The sequence below is a fragment of the Pteropus vampyrus genome, unplaced genomic scaffold, assembly GCF_000151845.1.
Source record: "Pteropus vampyrus isolate Shadow unplaced genomic scaffold, Pvam_2.0 Scaffold68, whole genome shotgun sequence".
NCBI classification, from domain to species: Eukaryota; Metazoa; Chordata; class Mammalia; order Chiroptera; family Pteropodidae; genus Pteropus; species Pteropus vampyrus.
The window spans coordinates 2368024-2387124 of NW_011888849.1; the positions used below are offsets into that span (position 1 = coordinate 2368024).

Genomic DNA, 19101 nt, shown 5'->3' on the forward strand with positions numbered 1-19101 from the left:
CTACGCATATATTGGATAGACTCTACCTATTTCAATTTTAGTTAATTTCCTCAAATTCTTTTTATATTTCATTTCTTTTTAAATTTTAAACATTTCCTCCTTTCCATCTTCTAATTTCTTAAGGCACACTGTTATGTTTGTTACTTTTGTGTTTCTATTAAATTTTTTTTACATATTTCTAATTCCTTTATTGTCATCTCATTTGTTTTTACAATCTGGATTTATGTTCTTCCAAGTGTCATATCATTTTCTTAATGAATTTTAAGAAATTCATTAAGAAATTCATTAAGAAATTCCTATCTTGAGATAGGATTTTATCTGTTTTTGTGGGTACATGTTTCTGATGTGTTTTCATTATTTGAGTAGCTGTTATTTTTTATTACAATGAAATTTTTTACCTAAAAATTACAGAATTTGGTTCCTTTTCTATTGTCAATATTATTTGAAATGAGTTTTCCCAAACTTTAGAAGGAGGTGTACCTCCCTTTTTTGTTGTTTTTATGTGAGACTCAAATATATGATAGCTTGTTTTCTGAGATTTCCGGGCCCTGTTTCCCTCTTCCACTTTTATTCAGGTATCCTCTTTCCTTAATCTCTTACTGTCCCAGTGCTCCTCAAATTAGTCATATTTAATCTTAATATGGGGCCCTGGCCTGGAAGGGAGCCATAGTCAGTCAGTTTTGAGAATTCACAGGGGCTCTCTACTCAGTTCAGATTTGACCATGGGCCTTCTGCATTCATCTACTCTTAGAAAGACACCTCCCAGTTTCAGCCTTTGTTCTCAGACTGGCCTCCTGAGCTCCCCAATGAGTACCTTTTGCTTATTTTGAAGCTCTCCTGTTCTCAGCTCCATCAACAGCCTGGATGCTTCCTTCTGCTTACACCTGCCCAGAAGCTAACACCATGGAGAACTTATTGTTTGGGGGATTTTTTCTTCTTATTGTTTTAGACCATTTATATTTGGGTTTAAGTCCGTCGTTTTATTTTTTGTTTTCTATTTGTTTTCTCATTTTTCCTGCCTTCCTGTGGGTTCCTTGAACATTTTTTAGAATTCTATTTTGATTTATCTGCAGTGTTTCTGAAAAGTTGTTCTAAATATTACATTACACACAAAACTTATCATAGTCTTACCAGTTGAAATTATGTCCCCTTTTATATCTCTTTACCCTTCTGTTTATAGTTATCTTAAGTATTTTCTTAGAACCGTACCAGTGTTATGTTGTTTCCACTGTAAACTATAATTTAGAAAACACAAAAGGAATAGGAAAGTTTATTGTATTTACCTATTTTTTGATAATCATGTTCTTTCTTCTTGATGTTTCAAGTTTCCTTTTATTTCCTTTCTGTTTAGAGAACCTCCTAATGCATTCTTTTCCAGTAGGTCTACTGGTAACGAATTCTCTAGAGATTATTTTTTTTCATCTGAGAATGTCTTGATTTCCTCTCCATGTATGAAAAATATTTTTGTGAGGGATAGGATTCTGGGTTGGCAGTTCTTTCAGCCAGTTCCTTCTGGCCTTCATGGTTACTGATGATAAATCTGCTATTATTTGAATGGCTTTTCCCTTACATAGGTAAGGTATCATGTTTCTCTGGCTGCTGTTGAATATTTTTTTTTTTTGTCTTTAGTTTTCAGAGATTTAATTATGGTATGTCCTGATGTGGATTTCTTTGGGTTTATCCTGTATGGAGTTTGCTCATGTCTTGAACCTATAGGTTTATGTCTCTTGGACAAATGTAGAAAGCTTTCAGTCATTTCTTTTGAGTATTTTTTCAGCCTAACTTCTTTTTCTTCTCCTTCTAAGACTCTAATGAAAAGAATGTAACATCTTTTATTATAGTCCCACAGGTCTCTGAACAGTTCATTTTTTTCTATTGTTCAGATTGGGTAATTTCTATTGTTTTAAATTCCAGCTCATTAATTCCCGTCCTATCCATTCTGCTGTTGAGCCCATCCACTAAGCATTTTACTTTGGTTATATTTTCTCAAGTATTAACACTTCCAAACCAATAGAATAGATTAATATTTTATAGATTCTGAATTGTACAATAATGAAATGTACATATATAGAATTTCATTCTCCTCTCAAATAATCAGGAGATATTCTCAACAAAGCAAACACAGCTATGTCAAACAGCACAGCAGCAACATAGCTATAAGGTCTTCCTTCATTTCTTATCCATTCTCCCAATCAAGCAGCTATCCTTGGGCCTATCACTGGCTTCAGAACACTAAAATATATTTCATTAGTGTTAGGGTATATTTTAAAGTAAATTTTCATATTAGAAGATAATACAGAGATGCCAATTTCTTATACTCGACATCAATGGTTTTCAAAATTTTATATCAGAATCTCCTGGAGAGCTTGTTAAAATGCAAGTTATTAGGCCCTCTCCAAAATTTGTGATTCGGTAGATCTGGGGTGGGGCCCCTAAATTTGCATTTCTAACATGTTCCCAGATGATGCCGATGCTGCTAATCCGGGGATTACACTGAGAAATACTGTTCATCAGTTTTAGGAGAGAGCAATGATGCTGACAGCAGAAAACATTACTGAATTTCTTTAATTCAGTTCTAAAATTGATTTTTATTACCTTTTATTAAATATGGAAATACCCAACTTCTAGTAATTTGTACTGTAAGCACAAATTGGACAGAGGTTCCATTTATCAGCAAGTAAAATTAGATATCTCAACAGATGACTTGTGAATTATATTTGGAGATCTTTATTAATGGGAAAGAAATAGATGATAGCCTCCTCTTTCCAACATCAGTCTTGTTACTATTATCTTTTGAGGTTCCTCTACAGTTTCTCTTCCTCTTCACCAGGCTTACCCTTTCCTATCTCTTCCCACACACCCTTTCCAACCTGGCTATAAACACCCACTATTAGATACAGACTCATTCAAATATAAATTAACTTATTCACTCACAGAGTATATACACACATTTTTATACCCACTCATTTTTATTAATACCATGCTGAGGTAGGATAAGAGTGAAATGTAATTAGGAAGAGAACTAGATTTCGGCAAAGCCTGAGACTGGCGATATTCTTATATAAGAAAAATAGTAATGCCAAGGCCAAGAGGATTATAGGATGAGGTTAGAACCAGAGACCCAGATGGGATTTATTTTTAGTTCAGAAGGTAACTTGGAATGAAGAGTAACGCAAAATGTTAACGTACTATGTTAATGGAACTTGACTCAGAAAGAAAGGCAGAATCCTTTGCTCACATTAGTGAATGAAAGCCAAACTACAGGATGTGACATTCTGCTATTAAGAAAGGAAGAATAACAGCTCACAGCTGCTGTCATGTTCCTGAATATCAAGGCATTGTTTCCAGAGACAGGCTTTCAGCCTGTTCTCACAGATGGTTATTAAAATCTAATTCAAAAGAGAAAATCAATAACTGTGGTGATGAGAGATTAATTAAATCTCAAACTGATATTATAAATAGAATAGGCCAATTTTTGTTCTATCATATGCAGCTTTTTCTGCAGTATAGAATATTGTAATACACTGAAAAAGCCAAAAAATATTTATCAGTGAAAACCTGTCATTTAGGTTTCATTCAGCCAATACTTGGGAACGCTCTGTGCTAAAATAAGCAGTAATCATTTCCCCTTTCTTTTAATAAAGTGTTGCCAATTTTAGTTGGTTGCTTAGAAACATTAGGGAAAACACTTGAAGCCACTGCAAGAAGAGTAAGAGTTATGGTAGTGGCTGGCAGTATATTTTAAAAAATGTAAAGATCATAATACAACTATGTATAAGGGTGAGATTATTAGGCAAATTTTGCTAGCTCATTGTTTTCAAGAAGCTATCACAGGCTGACTGGTTGAAAACGAGTAATATGTAGCTTTCCATAACTGTAGCCACAAAAATAAAGACTGACATTTTAAATTGGCCACATGATTAGGAGACTGACGAGTGTTCCTGGCCAGCCAGCAGGGATGATAATGCAGCATCAGCGGTAAACAAGAGTCTCTCTGTAGGTTGGGTGTTTAGTATGAGGAACCTAGGCCTCTCTTTCTTATCCCACTCCTGCCGGAGAGGAAATGTTGACATAAAAAATTTGTTTCTGGTGACACACTAGTGCAAAATGCTATACCTTAAATTTCATCTCAAATAATTTGTAATTAAATAAGTAATAAATAATGGAAAAGCACCAGCCATGGAAGTAAGGGACTAGATCCTGCTGCTGCTACTAACTTTCGTAACCTTAGACAAGTCATTGGAACTCCCTAGGCCTCAGTTTTGACATTATAAAATGAGAGAGATGGCTCAGTCAGTCAGTTGTTCCCAAGGTTCCAGAGAATTTAAAGGGCCCCTTCAGGGAATGGTGCTGTGTGGATGTGTTTACTCAGAGCAACGCAGCTTTTCTCTGCTTAATGTGGTGATGCTCTAAGAAAAAATTTGTTTTTCAAAAAGCGTTTTACTATAAAGACAACAAATAACAAAATTAGGTTTGAAAACCACTGGTTTAATAATTTCTAACTTTCATCTCTACCACTACATAAGAAAAAAATGGACAGGACTTAAAAACCAATCAAAAAAGTTAAAAAATGTTCTCTATTAGAGTGAACTATATAATGACCTACAATAGACTGCAGAAGCATGGAAACCTAATATGCATATATAATCTCTACACCTGACTTTAGTTACAACTTCCTGCCCTACAACAAGGTATAAGAAAAAGTTCTGAAGTAAGAGTCAAAGACTTGGTTCTCTTCCTGAATGTGCATTTTATTTTCATATGACGTGATGGTTTTAAAATATGCCCATAAATTCTTTGATATTCATCTCATCAAAAGATGGAGTCTAATTCTTCTCCTTTTGAATTTGGGCCAGACACAGTAGCTCCCTGCTAATAAAAAAAAAAGTAGCAGAAATGATGCTACCTGACTAGGTTACAAAGGGCAATAAAATTTCTGCTTGGCTGTTTCTTTTCCGATGCTTGCTCTTGGAATCCAATCACCATGATGTGAGGAAGCCAAGTAGCCAATGAAAAGGCCAGGTGTAGGTGTTCCAGCTAAAGCCCAGCTAACGTCCAAGCCTATAACCAGCATGTGAGTGGCTAAGCCTTCAAGTGATTTCCACATGGAAGACAAACCAAAATAGACAAATGTAACATGAAAGAATGAGAAATCATGCAAGGAAAAAAAAAAAACTATCACTAATTTACTCAGAAAGATAAAAGATAGGACAACCAGGAAATAAGAGGGTGCTCTAAAAAAAAATATTCAGAGGGGAAAAAATTCTTTTAATTAAAAGCATAATAGCAGAAATAAAATACTAGAAGGGTTTTGAAGAAATTCTCTAAAATATGGAGCAAAAGGATAAAGAAATGGAAAGTAGAAGTGAAAAAAATAAGAAAACTAAAAGTTCAGAAAGTCTGGCTTTTGAATAATAGGAGATCCAGAAAGAAGAGGTGGAAAAGCAGATGGGAAGAAATCATGAATACAAAATTTCTAGAAAATTCCTATCAAATACATAGCACAGGGATGACCCATACCAAGGCACAGCACTGTGCGTGCAATTTCAGAACCCCAAGACAAAGAGCTCGTACTGCAAGCTTCTAGAGAGAGAGAAAGGCAAAATAGAGAGAGAGATAATTATATAAAGGACCAGGATCATAATGGCCTAAGATGAGAAATGTACTCTGCACAGACTAGAACAGAGTAGCCTAAGAGTAATTCTGATGTCTGTTATCACAAAGATACTACCATTGTACTCGCCTTTTTAAACTGAAGATAGAATGAATAGGTGAGCCCAAATTGTTATCTGTACTTTGGCTTGTCTAGACAGTGGGTGATGAAGTCCCCACTTTCCATTTTTCGCTCTGCTGTCTGAATCAGCTGAGGATACTCAGTTCACTTTACTGCTTTAACCTAGGAGAGGCCATATTTTTGCCAGACTTCTGATACATAGTTCAAATGACAGCTCTGTTAGATGTTAGATGTCCCAATAGTTGTCCTTCGATTCCCAAGACTCACTCATGACCTTGCCCACTGACTTCCCTGGACTACAGTCTTGGGGAAACTGGAGACTGATTTGATTCAGGGACTCTGTTCAGATTATCATCTCCTGGGAATCTTCACCTAATAGTGACAATATCGTACCTCATACATCCAGGTTTGTGCATGCTATTCATTTTTTCAAAACTGAGCAGTATTTGTTTACGGAAATGTACAAAGTAACAAAACTATTTTTTTAGTAAGTTAAATTTATTGGGGTGACATTGGTTAGTAACATAAGTTTCAAGTATACAATTCTGTAATACATAATCTGTATATTGCATTGTATGCTCACTACCCAAAGTTTCCTTCCGTCACCATATATTTGACCCCTTTTACCCTCTTCATTCTTCCCCCACCCACTCTCCCTCTGGTAAAAAAAACTATTTTTAAAAATCGAGGGAATAGTTGTTACCTCTGGACAGAAAGGCAGGGCAGTGAGATTGGGGTGGGCTCACTGGAGCTGGTAATGCTTTTTTTCTTGAGTGCTAAATTCCTGAGTTTTCATTTTATTATTATTGTTAAAATCATATACAAGTGTTGTTTTCATTCTTCTATATGTGTGATATGTTTCGAATTTTTAAAAATTTGTATAGCCAGTTACTCATGGGTTAAGAATAATGGAAAATCCTGCCCCATTTCAGCCTCTTCCTCCACAATAATAAGGAAGTTTCTCCACATAGCGGCTCAGCAGTATATATTCCCACTCACATTTACTGAATTTCATAAGGAACTGAGTACTTTTAAATGCTATTTTTCATTTATCCTTACAATATTATAAGGTAACTTCTTATCTTTTTTTACAGATGGGAAAACAAGCACAGAGAGTTAAATAACTAACTCTTCCAGAATCATACAGCTGGTAAGTTACAAAGCCAGATTCAAACCTGCCCTCGTAAGTTACAAAGCCCATGTTATTTCCACTACTGAATAATGTGAAACCTTCTACCACGTAGAAAAACAAAATGGAATCCTAAATTTACATGGAAGTAGGAGCTAGTAAATTATGAAATGTTAAAACTTAACAAAGATCAAACAAAATCAATATGTTGAAAAATTAACCCTTTAAATCCTAAAACTTCATGTAAAAGATATTTTACAATTCACAATGCCCCATTTTCTCATTATATAAATGAGTAACTGAAGGGCTCATGAATGCTAGTTTATTCTCTAAGGTCACAGTGACAGTTACTGGTAGTAGCTAATGCAAAGACTCAGTTCTTATTTACTGTGTGTGTACCAGGCAGGTAATAAAAGAGCTACATTTTGAAGGATCCCTCTGTCAGTTTAGTACTTCAGTAGTGGCAAGCAGCTGAAACAGAGTGCAAAGTGAATGAGTCATAACAGGTGGTGTTTACATCATTGTCTATAGGATGACTTTTCTGAATATTTGGAAATAAATAATCAAGGTGGGAGAGAGAAAGGAAGAAGGGAGGGGGTAAACTCTGACTCATAGGACATTAGCCTTCAGAACCAAATAAAGCAGTTATATTCATTGGTTTTTGGAGATGGATTTTTTACTAAGCTAAATGGTGTGTGTGTTTGTAAAACTGAAACAAAAGCATAAATGAAATGTTCTTGTATGGGTCAGGTTAGAAAAACATTCAAAAGTCCTTTTCATAGAAGGTTATTTCTTATGGAATAGATATCTTACATTGGGCATATCTTAGATAACTTATTATAGCTTTGAGATGGGTTTGACATTTCAACAGGGCAAACTGGCCAAAAACCCAGAAAAAATCCCTCCCATACATTTCCTAAGTCAGTAAATCATTTACTGCAAAAAGACTCCATGTACCATGGGCAATGGATCCTGGAGATACACAGATGAACTCAAAACTCAAGATTATAAATGCATTTACTCTCAGACCCAACAATCCCACTTTTAGGAATATGCTATAGATACACCTGCATATGAACAAAACGACATATGTACGGAGTTATTCATTGTGGCATTGTTTACAACAGCAAAGGAATAAACACAACTCATTTCTTTTAATAGTATCTTATTAAATAAGTTAGTTATAGCATACCAATACAATAGAATATGGTTGTAAAAAAGAATAAGGAAGTTCCTTATGTACTGATAAGATAGTCAGGACACAGTAACTAAAAAAACAAGGTGCTCGACAATATATATTTACCTTTTCTCCAAAAAATAGATGGAAAATTAGAGTATTTATATTTGTTTTCATTTGCATAAAGAAACACAGGAGAGAATACAAAAGACAATTGGTAAGAGGTGAAAGTGAGACATATGAAACATACTTATTTTTATCATTTTGATTTTTGAAACACAGTAATGCTTTACCTATTCAAAACTTAACTTAAATGTAAAAAAATAAAAAAGATGGCCCTTTCCCTCTCCAAAACAAAAGCTTAAGGAGCTTACACATCAGTGAAGAGACAGGTAAGTAAACAAATACATGCAGCAAGATACTCAAAGTTCGTGATAGATACATCTCTCCCACATAGTTACGAAAAGCCAAGTGCAAAGCACTCACTCAGACCTAGGGAAGGATCTTGGAGATTTAGTCCAAAAATCAGTTCATTCTGCAAGGAAACCTAGAAATGAGATCATCTGAGGCCTTGGAGATAGTTTGAAGGTAGAAATCCTAAAGTGGCTACTGGAAGTCTTTTTCTCTTCCCAGATAGCAAGTCCTGTGCTGGGTTTCTTCTGATGCTTGTTTCCCTGTCTGTCTCTCAAGTTGCTCTTGGAGAGACTGTGAAAACTCTGTGGCACCTCACCTGTGAGTCCATCACAGGACCCCACACACAGATCCAATCACTGCTGGAGGTAAAGACCATTGTGTTCTCCCCTTGGTTATTTCAGACTGCAAAGATCATGGGATGCATCTTTCCAGGGTGTGTAAAACGACACCATTCATTATGTCACAGCGGGGCTCTTCTAGAGTGAACTCACGAAATGGGCTGACCTGGGAGAGGAACAGGGCCCCTGAGGTAAAATATCATAGTTCATGTCTACCCTTCTCTGAATTACCAGGTCTGCAAACATATTTTAAAAGGTTTGGGGCGAAATTGCTTCATTTCTTTTAAAGATGTTCTGTGCTGTTTAAAGATGTTTAATAAGTCTGAAAGGAGTATAATCACTTTAGAAAGGAGGCTACAAAAGAGTAAGAGAGAATGTAGTGCTAGCCCCCTCTGCCATTACTTATTATGTATATTGTTTCTTTGAAAATGTATCATCTCTAGCAGCTGTTATAGTAGGTAAAACTCCTACACTTCTCCGATCTTGAAAAGGACAGCCAACTCTGCAGGCATACCGAGTCACATGGTCCACAGGGAGGAAAGGCATCCCTCAGCTGTTAGGTAAGCCCACGCTGGGCTTTTGCAGCTTCTCTAATACCACTTGAAGATCAGATGGAGAGACAAGCTGTTAGAGAATACCCAGCATAGGTCCTGCTACCAGAGAAGAGGGAGTAAATGTACTAACTGCCAGGAATGATGCATCATTGAGGAAACAATCTTACTGGCAAGTAACAGAGGTTTCCCAAAAGATCAAGGAATTATAAACATGCTTACATTTCGAAGACTTAATCTAACTTGCCATTCAATAAAAGAATTCTTCCTGCAGCAGCCCTGACATAGAAACTCCATGTCACACCTGAATTCAGGCTGCATCCAGACAGAACAGCTAGAAGTCAGTACAAGGAGTTTCGATAAGATAAAGGAAGTCTAAGAGGTCTAGTCCTCTAAAGTGCTGTGTACAAATACTCCAACTTCAGGTTGGGGATGAGTCCAGACTCCATACACTGGCACAGAGGAGAGAGAAACAGACAAGTGGTGGGAGCTCAATAAGTAGACCGAAGTCAGAGTTAATACATCAACCCAAGGAGGCAGGCAGGTTGTGGGCATACAAGCTGGGAAGCTGGCTTCAGAGATCATGAGATTAGCATAGACAGAATAGATTATAGGACTTGGTGTGGAATCAATGGTCTTAAGGTTCCTAACTCTCTGTTGTGGGCTGAACTATGTCCACCAAAAAGTTCTGCTGACTTCAAAACACCAGGACCTGCGAATGTGGCCTTATTTGGAAATAGGGTATTTGCAGACATAATCAATTTAAGATAAAGTCAAACTGGATTAGGGTGGGTCCTAATGCAGTGACTGGTGTCCTTATAAGGAGAGAGAAATTTGGACACCAAAAGACCTACAGGGGAGAATGCCATGTCCAGGCAGAGACTGGAGTGAAGCATCTAAAAGCCAGGGAACAGCAAGGACTGCTGGCAACCACCCGAATATAGGAGAGAGGTGTGGAATAGATTCTCCCTCAGAACCTTCAAAAGAAACCAGTCCTGCCAACACTTGGATTTTAGACTTCTGGCTTCCAAAACCATGAGAGAATAAATTTCTGTTGTTTGAGCAACGAAGTCTGTGATACTTTGTTACAGCAGCCCTCTGAGGAGACTATTGAATTCAAGGCAAGAAGTGTTTCCTGCTTCCATTTCCTCCTCCCGCTGCCCCTCTTCCCTCTGTTCCATAGTCTGAGCAAGAAGTGCCCTTCTCTCCTTGCTGGAGCCAACATCTCAGCCCCTATGCATGTATTCTTCCTTAATCCCATCCTCACACCGCTTATTGATTCTATCTGTTCATTTTATTATTCTATGTTCCTACTGCAAGTTTAGTCTTTCCCTCTATTAGATTTTTCTCTTAACCATAATACTGAGATTCCACTGTTCTCTTTTTTCTTTCAGTTCAAGATACTCTAAAGGCAAGTCTACATTGCCCCTACATCCTCAAAACTAATCTGCCCTTAACTTCTTATAATATCAATTCTCCTACTAAACCATCCTAAACTGTTCTTAAGTCACCAATGAACACATTAACCACATTTATCTCAGTGCTTACTCATCTTGTCCTCTCTTGCACTGACACTGTTAACCAGATCTTCTTTAAAAATTTTTATTTTCCTTTGATTTCCAAGTCATAGAACAACCTGATTCTAACTCCTTCAGGGCTCACTTCTTTTTTTTTCACCAATACTCCATTTAAAGAAGGCATTATTCAAAACTACTTTTGGTTCTCTTCCCTTTTCTGTCTCTGCCATTCACTAGCTCTGTAAATTAATTCAGGACCAGTCACTTAAAACTCTTTGTGGCTTAAGTTTCCTAACCCTTAAAATGGGAAAATAATTTCTACCTCAGGTTCATTTTCTTTATTTCTATAATGCTATCACACAATTATAGGTTCGTTTGTTTTGTTGAGGGTTGGGGGACTGTGACATATGAAGACTGGGTAAGACTGAAGTGATGGAATAAGTGTGTGTGTATGTGTGTGTAAGTGATGGAAGAAAGAAGTTATCAGAAACAAAGTTGATAAATGAGATAATGTAAATACTAACCTACCAGAGTGGAGAATAGGTCTAGCACTATCTTGGAGTGTCAACAGAAAATCTGTGCAGAAATAATTTATGCCATATGCAGTTTACGGACACAGGCAATTAACCAGAAACTACATCCTTAAACATTTCTAAGTTCTGTTCTGGTGTGAGGGACATTTAAACCTTTGCAGGTTTGTTTTGTCATATTACAGAGCAAGGGGTACTTAAAATTATGTGAGTAGTATACATTTCCTGTGATAAAACTATGTAGAGTTGTATACAGAAATAGAACATATTAATAATATACACCCAATCCTACTTTCCGGAGGATATCATTAATAGATTGGTGGGCATCCTTCCATATCTCCTATGTGCTCAAAGAAATAAAAAAGATTTGCCTACACTTAAAAAATTGGAGTCATATTCTACCTATTATTGTGTAACTTGTGTTTTTCATTTCACAATGTATTTTGGGCATTTCTCCTAGACACTTTATATACATATCACATTTTTCTTAATAGAGGCATAGTATATACAATATGGATTACCATAATTTAGTTAACCAATTCATTACATTGCCTTAAATACCTCTATTTTAAACGATGTACATTCTTTCCATATGTCTTTGTATCTATGTTATTTCCTTAGAATAAGTTCCTAGAAATGGAATTACTGGGTCAGTGAGTACACGGACACTTAAAAATCTGATTACATGTCAATAATGTGCCTTCCAGAAAGGTTGTATCAATTTCCAAGACCCATAAAAGTACCAATTTTCACACTCTTTAGACAACACTACAGATATAAATTCTTTCATTCTCTGCAGCTGAGTTGGGCAATGTTAACTCGTTTTAATTTGTATTTCTTTAAATGCTAGTGAGATCGAGCTTCTTTTCACATGTATATTAACTATTCATGTTTCCTTTTCTGATTGGTCTGTTCATACCCTTTGCTTTTTTATTCTATTGGAATGTTCATTTTATGGATTTATTAATGATCTTTATGAGTCAAAGATATGTTTTTCACTGAGATGTCCTTTATGACTTTTTAAAATTCCTAAGGAAGTTGTCAATTTTCTCATGTATTCAAACTTACCAATTTTTGGATTTTTGGTTTTGGGCACTGCTGTCATTCCAAGAATTTTATTATAAAAATTATCTCCTGAGTTTTCTTCTAGTACTTTTATAGTTTTTATTATTTACTTATTTAGGCGAGGCAACCCTTGGTTGACCTTATAGATTGCAAGAACCTTGTCAGCTTATGATCCCTTATTTTTTTATTTTTCATGTCTACAACACCTGGTCTTCCTAGGTGGTCTCCCATCCAAGTACTAACAAGGCCTGACCCTGATTAGCTTCTGAGATCAGAAGGGTTCGGGCTTGTTCAGGGTGGCATGGCTGTAGACTATAGCTTTTTAAAAAATCTAAAGTTATTATTTTCAACAGGTAAGCCAGTTGGCCTAATTCAATTTTTTGAATAATTTAATATCATTTGTATACAATATTTTTTTACTAATCTAGCTCCATCTATTGGCTGTCTTGGTGGCAATGCTATCATTAATTCAGCTTTATAATATACGGTACCATGAGAAATGAGCTCCCTCATTTTTTTTTTTCTTGCATCCTTTCAGGCATTTATTCCTATTGACCAAATACAGCATCATTTTCTTAAGTTTCTCCAAAAAAACTGTTGAAAATTTTATTAAATGTAGAGAGTAAGCTGGATATACCTGACATATCTAATATTTATGTTAAGGTTTTCCATTCAAACCATCTTTTAGTCTTTCAATTAAGTTTTATCGTTTTCTTCATATAAGTTTTGCTCATTTTCTTTTAGGTTTATTTCTAAGTATTTAATATATTTTCTGTCAAATCTTCTAATTACTGTTCAAATAAAGGAAACCTATTAAATCTTCTTATATTTTCATTATGTCTGGCTCCCTAAACAAACTTTCTTATTATTCATAAGCTTCATATTTCATCTTCTTACTCTAGGTAAAATTCACCAAAAAATAATGATTTTGCTTCTTCCCGTAAATACTTACACAGCCTATTTCTTTTTCTTATTGTTTAAATTAATAGACCTACCAAAACAATGCTGGATAATTGTCTACTTTTTTAATAGTCTGAAAGTATACTTTCAGCCAAGATATATAGACTATGTGCATTTTTTTTTTTTTTTTTTTTTTTACCATTCCTGATGTTAGGGAAAACAAGATGTGTAGGTGAACTTCTGTTTTCAGTGGCTTCTTTCTTCTGGCTAACAGTTGAAATAAAACTGCTGAAAGTGGAAATTTGGCCTTTGGATCCTCTGTCCAAACCCTAAAAACAGAAAAGTTAACATTGCAGCATAATTCCCACTAGCTATATTTAAATTATTTTATTGCAGAAATCAAAAACATTTATAATAGAGATTTTAATTTGTGATACATATATGGTAGGTAAAACATGTATATAACTTTGACTTACCTTTTCTAGGACCAAACTGTTTTAGGTATAAAATGACAAGTCATATCATTGAACTGCTTATAAATTAATAAAGTTTGGAAACGGAGATAATAAGAGTAGATTCCTCACAGGGTTAGTGTGAGTTTTAATTGAGGTAATGTGTATAAAATAATTAGCACAGCTCCTTGTACAAAGTACATGCTCTATCCATGTTAACTGTTATTTTAACTCTGTATTTAGATAACACTGTTTTTCTGACCTCCACAATTATTTCCAATAGTTAACATGCATGTGATACTTCGCAGGTTGATTCATTGAAGTTTTTATTCTCTTTTGATGCAACTGTGAAAGTTCAGGTAAAAAGATGAACCCTTTAGAGTTCATTTCTTTCTAAGCACTGTGATTCTCCTTTGGATGGACCAAGATTTTTAAAAAATAGTGCCAAGCACTTGGGGATCCTTAGGTGCAGATAACAGAGCAGTCTTCCCATAGCATAGAATCTATTTATTAACACGCTTTCCACAAATTAACTATAAAATTCATGAGGTGTAATGAATCTGTTTTTATAATTATAAATAAAATTGCATTATATTACCAGTATGGTATTCACCTGTATAGTTACCTCGGGGCTTATTTTCAGCTCTTTCCAGCTTACGCCATGCTACAACTTCCAAATGCTTAATAGAATACAGTAGTTTACTTCTTAATGTTCACTTCTTTAAATGAGAATTTCTTTTTCATCTCCTCTTTCCTCATTCATCAGCCTTATTTCAATCTACCTTTTTAGAATGAGTTTATATACCACATAGCAAAAACATTTCTCCTCACCAAATATTCACCCTTCCATATTACCCATTCTCTTACAGATAGATGGAGCCATCTGGTGAATAAGTAATTCTAACAGGCCACAAGTAGAAATAACTTTTGTGAACCAGGAAGTACAAATGCGTTTAAGGCGTTAAGGTGGGCAAATGTCCAGCTCCTCTCTTCCTCCACCGAGACAACCATGGGGGTTACAAGTTGAGCTGTTAGAGCATTCATCAGCTTGGGTCCCTGAGCCACTCTGACCAATATTAAATTATACCATTATCAATAAATAAACCTTTACAGTTTTCAAACACTGAAACTTGGGGCTACTTTGTAAATGCAGCATAAGCTAGTCTATCATAACTTCTCTGCAGTTTTTTTCTGGTAATCATCATTTCCATAAAAAAATCACTCTTATTTATGCTTGTAATTTAAATTATTCTACTGAAATTATACTTGTCCTCCTATTGGTCCTTCATACTGGACTAGAAATTCCTTATTCATCACAGAGCTTGACATCCATTGAATCTTATGCTAAATCCTGCACTTTCGAGTAAATTTATTAAATTTCTCTTTTAAAAAGACTAGTAAAGTTAACTTGTTTTTGCTTGTTTCTTGGCTAGATTTAGGCTCAGTGAACTGAGTTAATATTTGTGTTAGAATTAGCCTACACCTAGACTATAAAAGTTAAACATATTGCCTAACTAAAATAAAGTAGTCTCCTAATAGATTTTAGTTATCGAGCTGACATTTCAGAATTATAGACAATATCTAGGGTCTCGTACAGAAACTACAGCACAAATGGTGCTCAATAAATGATTATTTCTGTGCTAATAACATACTCCAAGTCATTTATTGAATACTTGCTAAATGCCTACTACTCTAGTAGGTGCCTTAATACAACATTCTGTGACAAATTTAATTACACCCCATTTTAACAATGAAGAAATTGAAGTACTATGCCCAAGTCCACGAAGCTGGTAACTGAGAATTCCAATTCTAGTCTGAATGACCCTGAAATCTGTACTCTTTTGAACAACTAAATCTCAGAGTCCCTTCCTATAGTAACTATCATGCATTAAGGGTTTATTATGTGATAGTAGGTATGTTATACATATCTACCTGTTTTCACAGCAACCCCTTGTGGCTGATATTGTCTCCTCTACTTTTATAGATATATACTGAATGAAATTTAATAGCTTCAGGAGCAACTCGCCTAACTAGAGGAAATTAACATAAGCAGAAAAACAGTGTACTTCAGGGAAACCTCTGATGTCCTAGCAATCTAGGAAAGACTCAATATTTTATTTTCCTCCCCCCTTCCTCTACCCCTTCTTAATAAAAGGAGGTCCCAAAGGGCATTGCTTAGTTCACTTGTGGAATCTTCAAATAATGAAAAATAAGAAGTAACTGATTCAATCAACAAAGCCATTTAACAACTATCGGTTTTCTTTTCTAGTAAATTTATAATGTAGATTCCCAATGTAGACATATGTAGACATAGAAAATTGGAGAAAGAGATAAATAAGTCAGTAAGATGCAGCACTTTTCTATGAAACAGTTTTAGTAAATAACATAATTTGTGTAATCTTGGTAAGTTCAAGGAATAAATAAAATCAAATAGGAAAATAAAATCAAAATAAACTATACATTTGAATAAGCAAGTCATTCCTTGCCATAAATATCAGAATACTTAAGTAAGAATTTTATTAATGCCTGGAGCCAAGTTTGCTTATTTGTATGTTTTATTCTATCAGAATATCTTAAATTACAGTGAGAACAAATGCCAAATTTGATGCACTATATATTTGATTTACACATGGTAATCAACAAAAGTAACTGATTTGTAAAATGAGGTCAGTGAATGGCCCCTCAGTATAGAGCTTTGTTTAACTTAGCTATAAATATCTACAATAACTTAATACATCACGGGCCTTTTTTCATTGGAAATTGTCACGATGTTATCTAAGACTGAGCAATAACAGGATTTAGGGAACAATTTAGTTGGAATATAGAATCAGAAACAACAAATGGTCCAATGAGATAAGACTGGAAAGGCAGGCAGGGACCATACCATGAAGCCTTCATGCTACAGCAAGGGTCCCCAACCGGAACTGGGACACACAGCAGGAGGTGAGCAGCGAGCCAGCAAAGCTTCATCTGTATTTGTAGCCGCTGCTCAGCGCCACCTCAGATCATCAGGCGTTAGACTCTTATAGGAGTGTGAAATCAAGTGTGAACCGCACATGTGAATCTAAGGCCTAATGATCTGAGATGGAGCTGAGGCAGTGATGCTAGCACTGGTGAGCAGCTGCAAATACAAGTTAACATTAGCAGAGAGGTCTGACTGCACAGAGACCATAATAAATCAATTGCTTGCAGACTCATATCAAAACCCACCAGTGAGTGGCCAGGAACAATTAAGCTGAATCTGGTGGCAGGCTTTATAGTGGCAATTGAATTGATTTACTTCAATTATACAGCTGTATCTCGTGGCATCTGATTCTGCATTATGATGAGTTGTATAATTATTTCATTATATATTACAATGTAATAATAATAGAAATAAAGTGTACAATAAATGTAATGTGTTTGAATCTGTCTGAAACTATCCCTCTCTGCCCTGCCCAGTCCGTGGAAAAATTGTCTTCCATGAAACCGGTCTCTGGGGCCAAAAACATATCCTGGAAGGGGAGAGAGAAAAATCACTGATGACTTATAAGCAGGGAGTGACATGATCTTATCTGTACCTTAGAAAAATCACTCTGGCAGCAGTATAGGAATAGACTGAAGTAGAGTAATACAAGAAGCTAACCCAGGGCTACTGGAGGACATGAGGTCTGAAGTGGAACAGTAGATATAGAGAATGAAAAAGAATGGCAGCCTGGGCCAAAGCAATGGCAAAATGGTTACAGCTAGTTCAGGTCTGAATGTGAAACATAATGAGAATCAGAAACCCCTTCCTTAAGTTACAAATGAATGAAATGAACAAACTAAAATGCCTCATTTCAAATTTCAGGAGAACAGACATACTCTAACATCCCTTCATAAAGAAGAGAGCATATGATTTAAGAATATATGAAAACTTGAAGCCTAGACTGGTTTATATAAATATGTGATTTGTGAGTGATTAAAAGAGGAACTAATGCTCACCAGGCAAAAACATGCTTCTCATACTAAAATAATGATTTTCTTTTCTAATTGATAGGCTTATCATTATGCTGCTGTTATGCAGCAATTATTATGCAAAACTAATATAAGGACAGAACCATGGGAAATGTTGGCATATATAATATGAGCTGACAAAGAGATTAAGAATGAATGGACGAAGAGATAAGATATCCAATATCCAAGGTGATGTGTTAAAACTAAAGATAAAGGTTTTTTTTTTTAAAGTGGTCAACAATATTAAATGATGAAAGAGTAGATAGGTCTAAAATGTGCTGCTGAGAATCAGCAACTATGAAATCATGGGGACAGTGGAGGCAACAGATTTAGGAGAATAGTGGTGGCGTGGCAGAAACTATTATGAAATGGACTGACAGATGAATGGGAACTTAGAAAATGAAAGCAATGAGCAGAGATTGCTGTGTCCAGAAGCTTTACAGAAGGGGAGAAAGGCCAGTGGCTGGAAAGGGACAAAGGTTTGAGGGAGGGTACACTGAGCATGTTATCATGGCTGCCAAATCCAGTGCTCACTTCCACGGTCCCCACAGCATTACTGCTATTCTTCGTGCAGGAATGGCCATGACTGGAGCAAAGATAGGCACAGGCACTCTACTTATGGGTGGCCATCTGTAGGCTGTGTGGCTACTTATTAGGTGGCCTGATATCAAGGGCATTGATGTTTCCTAGTATGTCAGTCAGGAGGTCTTTCCAGATTTTAGATGGAGGAATATGGAAAAGAGTGACTAACCAAAAGTGAGAGAAGAGCAGATGCACAACGAGCAGCCAGTTTTTGTTCTTGTTTGCTTTCTGGTTCTGGTTCTAATCTACATGCATCATTCCAGTAAATTCTCCTTTTCTAAAAGGAGGCATAAATGGCCTGATTTTCTGTTCCTTGTAATCAAAATAGCTCAAAAAACATGAAATAAGATTCTTGGTCTAGTCAGTCTCTTGTTTGTAAGATGACTGTGCTCTTGATACTTTATACTCGAGATGGCATGAAATTACTCGTGGACAATTTTATAGGTTGACAGTGCACTAGATTCATAAAAAAATGCCAAAAGAGCAGTTACCCCATACTAGCTTCTACAAGAGAAATCTTACACATAACCTAATACTTTCATGAGGAAAAATGGGGCAGCATGCTGTACAATGGTAAACTGATTAAAAATTAGAGAATCAAATCAAGAAGCTGTTGGGTATTAATATGACATTAAACTTCAGAGTAAATTAAAGGTTAGAGAACATTACAAGTCTTCTAAGAATCGGATCTACCACAGTTATTACATCTGGTTTCCCATGAGTTTTGACAGTGCTAT

At 35.7% G+C, this 19101-nt stretch overlaps 1 protein-coding gene and 1 pseudogene across 1 annotated transcript in view; both read right to left on the bottom strand.

The window, feature by feature from the left end:
• Positions 1–13680, bottom strand: part of HECTD2 (HECT domain E3 ubiquitin protein ligase 2) — a 47013-nt gene extending 33333 nt beyond the window's left edge. Inside the window, exon 1 of the mRNA XM_011361581.1 lies at positions 13555–13680. The gene's annotated coding sequence lies outside the window, so the exon portion shown is untranslated. The remainder of the gene's footprint in view (positions 1–13554) is intronic.
• LOC111740852 lies at positions 12650–12768 on the bottom strand (annotated as a pseudogene).
• Positions 13681–19101: the final 5421 nt, after the last annotated feature.